The sequence below is a fragment of the Leptonychotes weddellii genome, chromosome 11, assembly GCF_054177405.1.
Source record: "Leptonychotes weddellii isolate Sample4059 chromosome 11, ASM5417740v2, whole genome shotgun sequence".
NCBI lineage: Eukaryota > Metazoa > Chordata > Mammalia > Carnivora > Phocidae > Leptonychotes > Leptonychotes weddellii.
The window spans coordinates 24691512-24707842 of record NC_138379.1 but is presented as its reverse complement, the minus strand read 5'-3'; the positions used below and the strand labels follow the sequence as shown (position 1 = coordinate 24707842).

At 34.8% G+C, this 16331-nt stretch overlaps 1 protein-coding gene across 3 annotated transcripts in view; it reads left to right on the top strand.

The window, feature by feature from the left end:
- ELP4 (elongator acetyltransferase complex subunit 4) overlaps window positions 1–16331 on the top strand; it is a 233249-nt gene that overhangs the window by 34866 nt on the left and 182052 nt on the right. The gene's annotated exons all lie outside the window — the stretch shown is intronic.

Below are 16331 nucleotides of genomic sequence, written 5' to 3'. Positions count from 1 at the left end.
CAATAGTTCATTTTTGCCCTTGCTTCCCTTGCCTTTGGCGATGTTTCTAGGAAGAAGTTGCTTTGGCTGAGGTCAAAGAGGTTGCTGCCTGTGTTCTCCTTTAGGATGTTGATGGACTCCTGTCTCACATTGAGGTCTTTCAACCAATGGTTACTATTATAATTGTAAATTATACTCTTTACCTTTCATTTTTTGATCCATCCATTTTAGATTATACTATTAATTCCAGTATATAAGATAAAGTTATCACAACTACCTTTTGCCATCTCTTTTCCCTTCAACCTGTTAATCTCTAACTTACTTGCACATTATCAATTATTACAACTCAAATTCTGTAACTATAATTGAATCTTTAATACTCTGTTCATAAGTTTATTTTACAAGTTGAAACATAACATTTAAAATTTCAAATTAGATAAATATTTTACTGAACCAGATCATATAATTGGACCCTTTGGAAAGGAAATGCCATCTTATATCACTAAACTGAACTTCTAGAAGAGGAAAGGAATCATTTCTTACATTCCCTCAGTTCCTTAATCTCATGTCACATTTTTAGTTCCTTCCTTTTCTTCATGTTTAGCCCTTCATGTTCTTGTTCTGCTTTTTATTTTTTTACCAGCATTTCTTTTTTCCCCCAGTTTTATTAAGATAGAATTGACATATAACATTGTATTACTTTAATGTGTGTACAAAATAATGATTTGATATATGTATATATTACAACATTACTACTATGATAAGTTTAGCTAACATCCACATCACCTCACTTATTACAAGTGTTTTTTTCCTTGTGATGAGAATTTTAAGATCTACTCCTTAGCAACTTTCAAATATACAATACAGTATTTTTTTTTTTAATTTTATTTATTTAAGTAATCTCTGCAACAACATGTGGTTCAAACTCACAGCCCCGTGAGCCAGCCAGGTGCCCCAGCAGCACAGTATTGTTAACTCTAGTCCCTATGCTATACATTACATCCTCAGAACTTATTTATCTTATAATTAGAAGTTTGTACCTTTTGGCCACTGTCACCCATTTCCCCACCCTCACTTCTGGCAACTACCAACCTGTTCTCTCTTTTTAGGAGTTTGGTTTCTTGGATTCCACATATAAGTGAGATCATACATTATTAAATTTTTTTTTTTAAGATCTTGTTTATTTATTTGACATAGAGAGAGAGAGACACAGCGAGAGAGGGAACACAAGCAGGGGGAGTGGGAGAGGGAGAAGCAGGCTTCCCGCGGAGCAGGGAGCCCAATGTGGGGCTCGATCCCAGGACGCTGGGACCATGACCCAAGCCGAAGACAGACGCTTAACGACTGAGCCACCCAGGCGCCCCGAGATCATACATTATTTGCCTTTCTCTATCTGACTTACTTCACTTAGCATAATACTCACAAGATTTATCCATGTTGTCACAAATGGCAGGATTTCCCTTCTTTTTTTATTGTCAAATACTATTCCATTGTGTATATATACCACATTTTCATTATTCATCTGTCAGTGGACACTTAGGTTGTTTCCATGTGTTGGCTATTGTAAAGAATGCTGCAGGGAACATGGGGGTGCAGATATGTCTCAAAGATGGTGACTTTTTTTCTTTCTGATATATACTTTCAGAAGTGGAATTGCTGGCTCATATGGTAGTTCCGTTTTAACATTTTGAAGAACCTCCATATTTTCCATAGTAGCTGTACCAATTTACATTTTCACCAGCAGTGCACAGTGGTTCCCTTTTCTCCAAATCCTCACCAACTTTTAGCTCTTGTATTTTTGATGACATCCATTCTACGGATATGTAAAATAAAATTACCTTTTTATTTTCTGGTTGAGAGAAGATAAATAAGTCTTCATTTTATTATTAAGGCATTACCAGTTTTTTATTTTTTATGATTTCTACCTCTTTTTGGATTCCTTTTTTTAATGGCTGAATTACATCCTCAAATACTTTTTTAAAAAAGGTTTGTGGTTGGACACCTGGGTGGCTCAGTCAGTTAAGTGGCTGCCTTCAGCTCAGGTCATGATCCCAGGATCCTGGGATGGAGCCCCACATCTGGCTCCTTGCTCAGCAGGGAGCCCGCTTCTCCCTTTCCTTCCGGCTCGTGCTCTCTCTCACTATCTCTGTCTCTCTCAAATAAACCAATAAAATATTAAAAAAAAAAAAGGTTTGTGGTTGGTAAGCTTTTGAAATATTATATACTTTCTAAAAAATGACTGTACTTTGTGCTTACACTTAATAGGTAATTTTCCTCAATGGAAATTTCTTTCTTTTTTTTAAAGGTTTTATTTATTTATTTGAGAGAGAGAGAGAGAGAGCATGCACTAGTTGGGGGGAGGAGCAGAGGGAGAGGAAGAAGCAGACTCCCCACTGAGCAGGGAGACCGATGCGATGCAGGACTGTATCCCAGGACCCCAGGATCATGACCTGAGCTGAAAGCAGACACTTAACCAACTGAGCCACCCAGGCACCCCCTCAACAGAAATTTCAATAACAGTTTTCCTCATACTTTGAAGACACTGTTCCATTGTTTTGTAAAATCCAGGGTTGCTGTATCTGATGCTAATGTATTTCTTTTTCATTTGTAAGTAGTGTATTAACCCTCCTTTTAAAGCTTTCAGGCTTTTACCCTTACCCATCAAATTATGAAAGGGCATGACAATCTGTTTAATGGGTCTTTTTTCCATTCAACTGGTTTAATTCTTCATATATCTTGCCAGTTTGAAAGCCATGTCATCTGCTCCATAAATGTTTAAAAACTTTGATTTTTTTTAAATTAAATTTTGATTAAATAATTCACAGTTAGTATACATTCTCTTTTCTACAAGTTACATCACAAATAAGGTACAACTCACATGCCCCAAATTCCATTTAACCCCCTTCTTCCACCCTCAGAGGAGTTAACCGCTATTAGGGGTTTGGTGTGAATTCTTCCAAACAAACAATACATACATATATGTATACATAATCAACCATGTTTGTTTTATGCTTATGGTTTTTTTCATTAGCTTTATTGGCATATAGTTTATATATAATAGAATTTACCAATTTTATGTACAATTCAATTAAGTCATAATAAATGTATACAGTTGTGTAACCACCACAATCATAACACAGAACATTTCTATCCCCTCAGAAATGTGCCTGTTTGCAGTCAATCTCTTCTGCCTACCACTTGGCCCCTGGCAACCTCTAATCTGTTTACCATCTCCATAGTTTGCCTTTCCTATAATTTCATATGTATGGGATCATGTGGTATATAGTATTTTGTATCTGGCTTCTTTGACTTAGCATACTTTTCAGATTAACCATGTTTCTATGTGTATCAATAGAATTGATTCCTTTTATTGCTTTTATTAGCCATTCATTAGTTGATGGACATTTGAGTGGTTTCTACTTTTTGACTATTAAATGAAGTTGCTATGAACATCCATCTACACATCTCTGTGTGGACATATGTTGTTATTTCTCTTAGGTAAATACCCAGGAGATGAGTTGCTGGGTCATATTGAAAGTAAATGCTCAATTTTTTAAGAAATTTCCAAACTTTTCTAAAGTTGCTGTGCAATTTTGCATTCCTACCAGGAGTGTATAAGAATTCCAATTGCCTTTTTTCCTTTTTAACATTTGGTGTTGTCATTTTTTAAATTTTAACAATTCTAGTGTGCGTATAATGGTATCTCATTGTGCTTTTAACTTGCATTTTACTAATCACTAATGGTGTTGAGCATCTTTTCATGTGTTTGTTTGCCACCCATGTATCTTTGGATGAAGTGTCTGTTCAATTCTTGTCCATTTTTTATTTGATTGTATTCTTATCATTGATTTATAAGTGTTCTTTTTATATTCTGGATACAAATCCTTTATCAAACATATGTTTGGCAAATATTTTTTCCCAGCCTATGGCTTGCCTCTTTCTTAGCAGTGTCTTTTGAAAAGCATTAATTTTTTTACTTTTATGAAGTCCAGTGCCTCAATTTTTTATTTTATATTTCATGCTATATTTTTGTCCTATTTAAGAAATATTTGCAAACTTTTCTTTAAAGGGCTACATAGTAAATGTTTTTGGCTTTGCAGGCCATATGGTCTCTGTTGTAACTACTTGATTCTGCTATTGTAACAATAAAGCAGCCATAAATAGCTCTTAAGCAAATTTCAATAAAACTTTATTTCCAAAAACAGGCCCACAGGCCAGTTTGTTGATCCCTAGAATGCCCCCATATCACTAAGGTTTTTTCCTTTATTGTTTTCTGAGAATTTGTTGTCCTCCTTTCCCTATCAAATTGCCTTGGCATTTATGTAGAAAATCAAATAAATAAACATTTGGGTCTCTTTTACAACTTTCGTTTCTGTTCCATTGACCCATGTGTCTATCTTATATGGACTTCATCATTCTGTTTTTATAATGTCTTGAAATCAGGTATTTTTAAGTCCTCCAACTTTCTTCCTTTGCATAGTTGTTATGTCTATTATATAGCTTTTGCATTTCCATATAAATTTTAAATTCAGCTTGGCAGTTTATATGAAAAAGTTGGCTAGAATTGTTCTTTTTCTTCTACAGTTATTTTTCCCTCTGTCCTTTGTTTTTGATAGTTTCTGTTGCTATTGTCAAATTCATTGATCATGGTTTGCTCATATCATCTCCTCTCTATATTGTTATGAACTTATTTCCTTTGTTCATTTTATGTTATTTTAAAGAAATTTTTGTTTTTAATGAGTTAGTTTGTAACCACTGCTAAGATAAATTATACTTTTATTTCTATCAAGTGAATTTTATTAGATACCCACATATACAAGTTACCACTTTAAGCAAAGGAAACAGCAGTCCTAAGGACTTGGAGGTAGAAATCTTAGGACTTCCTGAGTAAGCACACATTGTCCACTTTGTAAGACAATAATATGAAATAAAGTTCAAAGGACAGTTTTATCTTCTTTGTGAGCAATTTAAAGAGTTGGCTGAGAGTTCTATGGATAGATTCTGCCAGGAGGCAGGAGAGGAATTAGCTAGTTTGGAATGAATGAGAAAATAGTTGTAGAGAAAGTAAGGAGGTGGAAGAGCTGAGAGAAAGGGAGAAAAAAAATGAAAGATGATAACCTGATTGAGTATACTTTGAGTTTGACATGCAGTTGAACATTCAAATAGAATATCCAGAAGGCAGGTAAAACTCTAGGCTCGGAAATTGGGGGAATGACTGAAAAATAGAGATTTGCTAGCCATCATTTCTTTCTCCATCAAACATTTACTGAATGTCTACTATGTGCCATAAACTATGTTATGGACTGAATGTTTGTGTCTTTCCCCTCAAATTCACGTCCTTCCAGCCTAATAGCCCCAAAGTCTTAGCTCATTCCATCATCTACTGTAAGTCTAAAGTCTCATCTAATTGTCATCTTAATCAGGTATGGATAAGACTTGAGGCATGGTCCATTCTGAGGTAAAATTCCTCTCCAGCTATGAACCTGTGAACCTGTCAAACCAGACAAATTATGGGCTTCTAAGTACAATATAGAATAGGCATAGGAAAGACATTCTCATTCCAAAAGGGAGAAATCAGAAAGAAGGAAGGGGTGATAGATTCTAAGCAAGTCCAAAATCTATCAAGGCAAATTCCATTAGATCTTAAGGCTCATGAATAAACTTCTTTGCTTCCATAAACTTCTTTGGTTCCAAGCTCTGCCTTCTAGGCCTATTGGGGTGACAGCATCACGCCCCTTCAGCTGGGCAGGACACCACGCACATGACTTGGTTGGGCCACAGTCTCGCCCTTTGAAACCAAGATTGAGGCAGCCATGCCCCCCCACCCCCACCCCCCAGGCTGGTGGGTCTGCACCTGCGGTAGGAGTGGCAACCAGATCATCTCTCAATCACCTTTGGGATCTTTTCTACCCTTGTTTTTTGCAGGATAGCTCATATTTGAAGCCAAATTGTTCAGTGGTCAAGCCTGTAAAATCCAAGTCCAACTGCCTTCCTTAATTCCATCCTGCTTTGTCTGTAGTTCAAACTGGCAGTGTTTCTGCTGGTATAATATCTCTATTCCTGGCTTCTGCTGAGATGACTGGTTAAGTCCATGAGTCACACCCAGGATCTCTTTATCAAATGGTTGTTCAGCCATACCCTTAAGTGTTCTCTCCAGAACAAGCTTTTTCATTTTTTACAATATAATATAGGCTGAGAATTTTCTGAATCTTCAAGCTCTAGTTCTTTTTGCTTAACAATTCCTTGTTTAATTCATCTCTCTCCTTTTGCATATTACTGTAAGCAGTCAGAAGGAACCAAGTCACACCTTCAAAGCTTTGTTTAGAAATCTTCTCAGCTAGGGAGGGAAAACTGAATGGGAAAGTCATCAGAGAGGGAGAAAAACCATGAGAGACCCTCAACTATAGGAAACAAACTGAGGGTTGCTGGAGGGAAGGGGGATAGTTGGGTGATGGGCATTAAGGAGGGCACGTGATGTGATAAGCACTGGGTGTTACACGCAACTGATGAATCATTGGACACTACATCTGAAACTAATGATGTACTATATGTTGGCTAATTGAATTTAAATTAAAAGAAAAGAAATCTCAGCTACTCAGTTTTATTGCTCATAAGTTGTACCTTCCACAGAATTCTAGAACACAGTTCAGCCAAATTCTTTGCCACTTTATAGCAAGGAGTTCCTGTCCTCTAGTTTCTAATAACGTGTTTCTTATTTCCATTGGAGACTTACTGGAATCTCCCTTAACATCCATATTTCTAGCATGCATCTCAGAACTCTTTCAGCCTCTACCCATTACCCAATTTCAAAGCCACTTCAAAATTTTTAAGTATTTGTTACAACAGAACCCCATTTTTTGTACTAAAATCTGTCTTAGTAAGCTTGGGCTACCATAACAGAACACTATAGACTGGCTTAAACTATTGAAATTATTTTCTTACAGTTCTGGAGGCTGGGAAGTCCAAGATCAAGGTGCTGGCCAATTTAGTTCCTGTGGAGGACTCTTCCTGGCTTGTAGATGACTCTTAATGTGTTTAAGCATCCTCTCCCTAGAGTCCTCCATCCTTCTACTCCAACTGGACTACTTGTTCTCTAGGCAGACCTACACAGTTATTATTCTGGCACTTTCCTTCATCATCCTAACAACTGCTCTGACTTTGCTGGTAGTGGAGTATATCCTCTAGTGACTTGAGAGTGAATGGAGATAGAGGTGTGAGGTGGTAGAGATTTTGAACTTTGCATGTCTGAAATTGTCTTAATTTCATTCTCAAATTTAACATTACTTCGGTAGAATATAGAATAGTAGGCTGAACATAACTTCCTCTCTGAAAAGTCCAGATCCTGGAAGCTTTTCAGTATTTTCCTTTTTCCCCTCTTGTTCTGAAGTGTCAGAATTCTATGTTTTAGTGTATGTCTATTTTCATTCATAGTTTGAATACTCAGGATTTTAAATCTAAAGCTCCCATTTTTCATTTTGAGAAATTTCTCTTAGATTATTTCTTTGATATTTTCCTCTATTGTCTCTGTTTCTCTAAGAAATCCTTTTGTGGTGTCAACCTCCTGGACTAATTCTCTAAATATTTTCTTTTCTCTCTCATTTTCTATCTTTTTAAGAGATAGTATAGCATAATGGTTAAGAAACTGAGCAATAGGGGCACCTGGGTGGCTCAGTCGGTTAAGCAGCCAAGAATCTTGATTTCAGCTTAGGTCATGATCTCTGTGTCCTGGGATGGAGCCCTGTGTCAGGCTCCGCGCTCAGTGGGGAGTTTGCTTGAGGATTCTCTCTCCTTCTCCCTTTGCCCCTTCCCCCACACTCACGCTCTTTCTCTCTCTCTCTCTCTAAAATAAATAAATCTTTTTAAAAAAAAGAGACAGTGATAGAATAAGACTATCCATTACAAATCCTTGTTCTGCCATTTACTTATACTTTGTGGCCTTCAACAACTTAACCTTTATGCTCCAATGTCTTCATCTATAAAATGGTCTTAATAATAGTGCTTACTTCTTAAGATTGTTTAAAGATTAAATATGTTAATTGTATAAAGTAATTAGAATAATGCCTGGCAGTTGGAAAACACTTTAAAACGTTAACTATTATGTTTTGTTTTGTTTTTAATTATCGTTGCTGTCATTATTATCATTATTGTTCCTTTATTCTGAGAGATTTGACCAACTTGATCTTCTAGAACTTCTGGTCATTTTTTTTTAATCTTCGATTACATTTTTAGAAGAAACTCAGGTTTTTTTCTGATTGTTTCCTTTTACTGAAGTGTTTTTTTACACACCATCTCATATAATGGATACTACTTTTTATTCTTTTTGAAGTTTTTATTTGTTTCTGGCATTGTTTCTATTTCCTGCTCACTTGTCTTGGTCTTTGAATTCCATATTAGATGCTTATTTCAAATATCTGATAATTCTTGGCTGTCTTTTAATATTGAAGAATAAGGGACTAGAAGGCTAGTTGGAAGTACTGTGTATTTGGACACATAACTTGTGATCTGATAGGTTTACTGTAAGTTTAGCTAGTGATATCTCTCTAAAGGCCTTTTCCCTAAATTTTATCAATTTCTCTAGGGAGGGCTCCTTTAACCTCCTGATCTCCTGCCTGTTCTGCTTACGAATGGCTTCTGGCCTTGTCAGAGCCTAGCAGTGGGAGCCAACTATATGCATGTGTTGGGAGTTTGGGGGTATCTCACTCTTCTGTATGAAAACTTTCAATAAAGTTACCCTGTCTTCAATATGATGTGTCACTCCTCCCCTCTATCATGTTCCTACTTCCAGTTTGTCTGATTTGACCTATCCATTTGTCTTACACAGTTGGGGAGGAATAGTATCCTGGCTGTTAGTGGAAAATAGGGGATCTCAGGGATCTTTTTAAAGATTTTCACCCAATCCTTCTACTTTGACACAGGTGTGTTGCTCCTTGCTTGCTGAAATTACTGGTCTTTTCTGCAGGTATGCCAGTTGTTAGGATTTGTTAAAGCCAAGTGGTAGAAACTCGTGTTTATATTTATTATCTTATTCTTTATTATTTTCTGTGTTTTATATATCCCATAGAAAAATAATAATTTGAGATGCAAGGCCTTATGTCATAAACAACATTTATCATAGCATTCTCAGACTGCAAACAACCTAAAGGTCCAACAATAAGGAAATAATAAACTGAATTTTAATTAAGTCATGTAATTTAATATACAGCCATTGAAGATCTTATTTTTGAAATGTGAGAATGCTCACAATATCATGTTAAAAATGTAGAATGTAGGGGTGCCTGGGTGGCGCAGTTGCTTAAGCAGCTGACTCTTGGTTTCTGCTCAGGTCGTGATCTCAGGGTCGTTAAGATCCAGCCCGGGTTCTGGCTTCACGCTCAGCTCGGAGTTTGCTTAAGGTTCTCTCTCCCTCTGCCCCTCCCCGCCAAGTGCTCTCACATTCTCTCTCTCTCAAATACATAAATCTTTTTTTTTAAATGTAGAATACAAATAATATACATTATCATATGCATAACAGGCAATATGCATTTTGTAGAATACATACATATATTTTTTAAAAGACTGGAGGGAAATACTTGAATATGTTCAGTTATTATTCCTAGGTGGTAGGTTAATAGGTAATTATTTACTTTTTTATATGTTTCTTTATCTTATAATTTTCTTTGTTGAACATTTACCACTTTTAAAATCAATTGCTGTCCAATAAATATTGATTTTTAAAGTGATAGTTGGGTACTTTTTTTTTTATGGTGAAGAGATGGTTCTTTCTTTAAAGTTTTTATATTAATTCCAGTTAGTTAACATACAGGAGTATGTTAGTTTCAGATGTACAGTATAGTGATTCAACACTTCCATGCATCACCCAGTGCTCATCACAACAAGTGCACTTCTTAATCTCCATCACCTATTTAACTCATCCCTCTAGGGTACAATTTTTCTAAGTTGAAAGAATATAGTGAAAAAATAGTGTTACAATTTTTTTTGTAGGTGATATAAGATAAAGGACAGTGTCGGAAGGACAGGGAGGCATACAACTTTTTTAGGTACTGAAAAATCTGGTTTTAATTTTAAACAGTTAAGTTGTGATGTTTCTTTAAAATCCTAGTTGATATAACTGTAAAGTGTGTTATTGACAGTTACACAGTAAACAGTTTAAATTGTTAGATGAATAAATACATACATTTTCCCATTTTCTAGACCTGCACTAAGTAATAAAATTTTCTATGATGTCAGAAATCTTCTCTACCTGCACCACCAATAGGGTAGCTATTAGCCACACATGACTACTGAGCAATATGGCAATTGAGGCACTGAATTTATCATTTTGCTTAATTTTAATTAATAAAAACTTAAATTTAAATAGCCACATGTGGATTGAGGCTATTGTATTGAGTAACATAATTGTAGACCGGTGATTTTTGTAAATAATTCTATATCTTAATAACTTAACAAGGGCACCTGGGTGGCTTAGTTGGTTGAGTGTCCAACTCTTGATCTCAGCTCAGGTCTTGATCTCATGGTTGTGAGTTCAAGCCCCTCTTTGGGCTTCACACTGGGCATGGAGCCTACTTATAAAAAAATTAAAAATAAAAAGTTTTTTAAAAATGTTAAAAACTGATTAATAAAACTAATTCAGATGTTTTAATTGATATCTAGTATTTTTAACGCAGAAAAGACAATTGAGGAAAAACAATTACACATGTCTAAAATAAATAGATTTTGCAAGGTAGATATAAATTCATTAAATTTAAGGTTTTATAACATTTATTTATTTTTTAAGATTTTATTTATTTATTTGACAGAGAGAGAGACACAGTGAGAGAGGAAACACAAGCAGGGGGAGTGGGAGAGGGAGAAGCAGGCTCCCCGCTGAGCAGGGAGCCTGATGCGGGGCTCGATCCCAGGACCCTGGGATCATGACCTGAGCCGAAGGCAGACGCTTAACGACTGACCCACCCAGGCCCCTATAACATCTTATTTAAATTTTTGTTTATTTCCTCATTTCAGAAATAAAATTAGTGCTTCTTCACCCTGACGATAAGGCTGTGGAGCAGGAGAAAAGGTTAAGAATATCAGAATCTTCAAACTTTTTTTTTTTAACATTACAAAGATTTTATCCTTTCTCCCACAAGACAATAAAAAATACTGATGGGGGACATCTGGGTGATACAGTCAGCCAAATGTCTGACTCCTGGTTTCAGCTCGGGTCATGATCTCAGGGTTCTGAGATTGAGCCCCAACTCAGGCTCTGCGATCTGTGTGGAGTCTGCTTGGGATTCTCTCTGTCTGTCTCTCTCTGCCCCTAACCCCCGCATGCTCTGTCTCTAAAATAAATAAATAAATATATATGTGTGTGTGTGTGTGTGTATACACATATATATATATTTTGACAGAATTACATTATCTTTGCAAATGTATAAAGGCAGGAAAATAGTTGAGAATCAATCATTTAAAATAATTTATAATTTATAGATTTAATTAAGTTGTAAAATGATGCCCCTCGACCAATATATATTAAGAAGACAGTTTTTATATGTTTGAAATGTTCTAAACAGAATTTTCAATTAGTTCTCTGATGGCAGGGTTGTGGGTATATATTTCCCTACTCTATTTCTAGTTGAAATTTTCCTAAAGATTACTTTAGAATTATTGAATATTGTGTTTGGGGTTAAGATATCAGGGTACTAAATTTGTATCATAGACTCTCATACATTACCAAACAAAAAGTAATTTAAAATATTCCAAAAATTCAGTTTTACTGAATAGAACAAGAGTCAGAGTCCAACCCAATGCCATAAATTTATAAAGTCCGTGTCCAAATAAAAGTCACCATTCAATGTTCTTCATCCTCACACCTAGAAACCAAAGAATTATTGTAATCCTAAAAAGATAATTAGGGCTAATGGTCTCAAACTAAAGCAAATGTTTCAAAAACAACACTGAATTGGGTATATAATCTAAAACCTAATAATATATCATTCCCTAAACAAGAATGAAATACTCACTGAATCAACTGATGTGAACACAGGAAGTTGGCATTTCATGAAATCTCATAAGAAAATAAAGAGTCCAGGTCTTCTAATGAAGATTGCATTTAATTTTGCCTAAGCTCTCCTAACATGAAGGTACAGAAAAATAGGTGAATATCAAAATACTCAGCTCTCAAACTTTAGCTAGAGGGAAAAACTCAGTCTGGAAGAAAACATAATCCAAGAACAGAAGGAAATTCCTTCATAAAGGATTTATATAAGAGTTTAATAAGAACATGAGTTCAAAACAAAAAAAGAGAACAAGAGTTCAATAAAATATCACAAAAATGAGATTTAAGAAAACATGAGTAGATAAAAAGGATAACTGCAGAATTAAAAATACGAATTGACTTAAATAGTATTACCCAGTATTAAAAAGACTTGCAATAGTCACAGTGCAGTTAGAGAAATGAGGTTAAAACAGTAAGTGAGAATATAATTACAGTGTGGAAAATATTTAATAAAATTAAATTTAAGTAGCTGGTAGCTAGTGTATTGAACAGGGCAGGTATAGAACATTTCCAACATCACTGAAATTTCTGTTAGGGCTGGTCTAGAAAACAGGAAAACATTTATTCATCTAATGTTTAAATTGTTCACTGTATGACGTTTTACAACTGTCAATGATACACATGATATTTATATCAATGAGGATATATTCTAGTTCAGTGTAGAACAGAAAAATAATTTTCAACCTCAGACACAAAAATTTTATTAGAAATTGAGATCTTCAGCTTAAAAGGGACATTCAGTGTTACAGGGGAGAAATAATACAAAACAATAGATATAGATGTAACCCATTTAAGTTATTAAACTGCAAAGATGAAGAATTATTCACTCATTCAGGCAGAAAAAAAGCAGATCACCTACATGAGTGGAAGGCTTCAGACTTCACAGCATCATTCCCTGTCCAAAGACAGTACAACAGCAACATCTACCAACTTCTAAGCTAGTAAAAATATTATGAAATATATACAACCAATGTATTGGTTGAATAAAAAAGTATTTGAAAATATGATCCATGTATTTACTTCCTCACAGAGAGCTTCATTGACTACCCTATGTAAAGTAAACATTTCCCATTACTCTGTATTCCTTTCCTCTTTTTTTTTTTTCAAGTTTATATCACTACCCTTCTAGAATATACCTCCGTAAAAGCAGAGACTTGGTTTATTTTGCTCACTGCTTCATCCCTGGTACATTCTTGGCACTGTTAAATGAGCGCAGGTATCAATTTTTTAAAAACTCAAGAATGGCGGAACTGTGGTAAAATCACCCATGGTGAATCCATTTCAACAAAACCCTAAAACTAAATAACTCTGTGTGGTGCAGACAAGAATGCAATTCTATAAACCTTGACAACGTAAAAATAATAGGGGAAAAAACTAAACCTGGGGCTGGGAGAAAGTGCTACCTGCTAATTTCCTCATTTTTTATAGGAGAGAAGGAAAGAGAAACTGATTTCATTGAAAACTGAAACCCATAAAAAGGAGCATAGTGACTCCAACATCTTAATATGCTTCATAATCACATTTCTAATTTTAGAAGAGAATGTGTCAGGAAATAATATCTCTCAAAGTAAAGAATCATTGATCAGTTCAACAATTCTTTCAATTTTACTTCATTTTTGTTTTATAAAGTAAAATGTTAATTTTTCAAGTATTAATAGTATTTTAATATCTACTATTTTTAATCGAAGTATTTTGTCAGCATATCCATGTATATACACAAGTTTATGCTGGGAATGTTGTTTAATGATTATTGTAGGGAAGTTTGATTTTGTAATTTTTAAAAATTTTATACCTTTGTCATAGCTATATATTTTTAAATCATTTCTCTTGCTATGTCTTGAAGCTTATTAATCTTTTTTTCCTGCAATGTCTAATCTGCTGTTCCTTCTATCCAGTGTGTTTTTAAAATCTCAGATGTTGAAGTGTTCATCTCTAGAGGTTCATTGGGTCTTCTAAAAATATGTCTTTCCTATCTCTATATGGTTAATCTTTATTGAACACATGGACTATAATTATAATTGATTTTTGTCTTAGTCTAACTATATTTGTATCATTGCTGCATCTCCTTATTATAGGTCATATTTTCCTGTTCTTTTTCATGCCTGGTATTTTTTTTTATTGGCTCCAGATATTGTGAATTTTAACATGTGGAGTGCTGGATATTTTACATTCCTGCAAACATTCTTAAGTTCATTTCTGGGATTCAGTAAAGTTACTTGGAAACCATTTGATCACTATGAGGCTTACTTTTAAGCTTTGTCAGGTGGAATCAGAGCAGATTTTTTTCTAGGGCTGATTTTGCCTCACTACTTAATGCTCCATGAATTACAAGGTTTCTCCACTCTGGTTGATGAGACCATGGACTTTTTCTGGTTCTTTGTAAGCTGTAGAAATTGTTCACCTTGCTCCTTTTGAGTGGTTCTCTCACCAGTTTTGGGTAGTTTCCTTATGTCCATGTGCTGCTCAGTACTCAAGAGATGCCTCTACAGGAACACCTGGGTGGCTCAGTTGGTTGAGTGTTTGCCTTCGGCTCAGGTCATGTTCCCAGGGTCCTGGGATCGAGTCCCATATCGTCTCCTTGCTCAGCAGGGAGCCTGCTTCTCCCTTTGCCTGCCGCTCCCCCTGCTTGTGCTCTCTCTCTGACAAATAAATAAATAAAATCTTAAAAAAAAAAAAAATTGCCTCTACAGATCTCTGGAGCTCTCTCACTGAGCTCCTCTCTTCCCCTGTATTTTGCCACATGGCCTCCTTGAACTGCTAGCTTGTCTCTTCAACTCAAGAAGACTGTTGGATTCCTGTTTTCTGCATTCTGCACTGGATATTTCCTTTTTTTTTTTAATTCAAGTATAATTAACATGCAATGTTTTATTAGTTTTAGGTGTACAATATAATGATTCAATACATTGCCTACTATTGTCAACTCAAAATATATGCCTCTGAGTATTAAGTTAAGGCAGTTATTTGACTAAATTCCTATAATCAAATGTTTATTAAGTGCTTAACATGCAGCAAACACCATTCTTGTCATTTCACATTTTTTACTCATTTATTCCTTACAGAAACCCAATGAAATGAATGCTGTTATCTCTGTATTTCAGATGATGAGTAGAGACAGAGAGGTCCCATATGTGGTCAAGGTAACCACAGACACAGCTATTAGTGTGTAAAGTCAAGATTTGGACCTAAACAATCTGGTTGTAGAATTCAAACTCATAACCACTATACTGTATTGTACCATATGCCTCACAAATATTTATTTCCATTGGAAACATAAGTTATTTTATATTTTGTAAGATACTAATGCTTTGCTGGGAATGATGGGTTCAGAGTTTAAATGATATAACTAGTTTCTGATACCAACATAAATTAAAGTGTGGTTCTGTTTGGAGGCCTTTTAGTAGATAACTAAAATATATGATGGTTAATATATTTTCCAGCTGATTAGTTGACATGGTTCTAAGCATAAATAAATTTGATTTTGCAAAGTAAAAGTTGCAGTTTAGACTAACTTATGTCATAGCACAAGATTATGTTTACTAATCCAGCATCCCATATTATCTTTATGATTTTTGCTAATATAAACAAGATTATGTTTACTAATCCAGCACCCCATATTATCTTTATGATTTTTGCTAATATAAAAGACAGCAATTCTCCAAGAAACTTAAGTACTTTTTCTTTGCATTCTTTCTGTAGTTCCTCTACACACACACACACACACACACGTTTTCCATGTGTTTTTTATAGCTACTCCCTGGGTCAGCTTCCAGAAAAGAAAAGATAAAATTGGACTTCAGTGTCTCTTTACTTAATGAGATTTTAAATTCTATTTCCGTTGTTAAAAGAAGAGACATAGGCTTGCAGGTACAAAACTAACATTTGATAAGGGCAAATAAATGTCTTGTTTTTACTTCACTGATTATTTAGGTGAATGAGTTTTTTGAATTCTAGTATCACAAACCAGTAAACAGATTGCACACATGCCTTATTTTTACCTTGCAGCAGACATAACAATAATTACATGTAATACATAAATGCTAATTCCAGACTTTGCTAAAGTGTGTGTATATTTATATAGAGAGAGATCATAACTCTTGTTGCAATAACATTTGGTTTTTGATAGTATAAAAATTTGAATATTTTCTTTAAATTATAGTTCATTGCTAAAAAAACTTCACACTATTATATATACCATTTTCCTCTGTTTTAGAAATAGCCATATTGTCATGACTGAATGCTTCGATCAGTTTTGAGGAATCAAGGTCTTGGAAAGTTCTAATATTGCTAATATAATGATTTAAGAAAATTGTCGCATTTT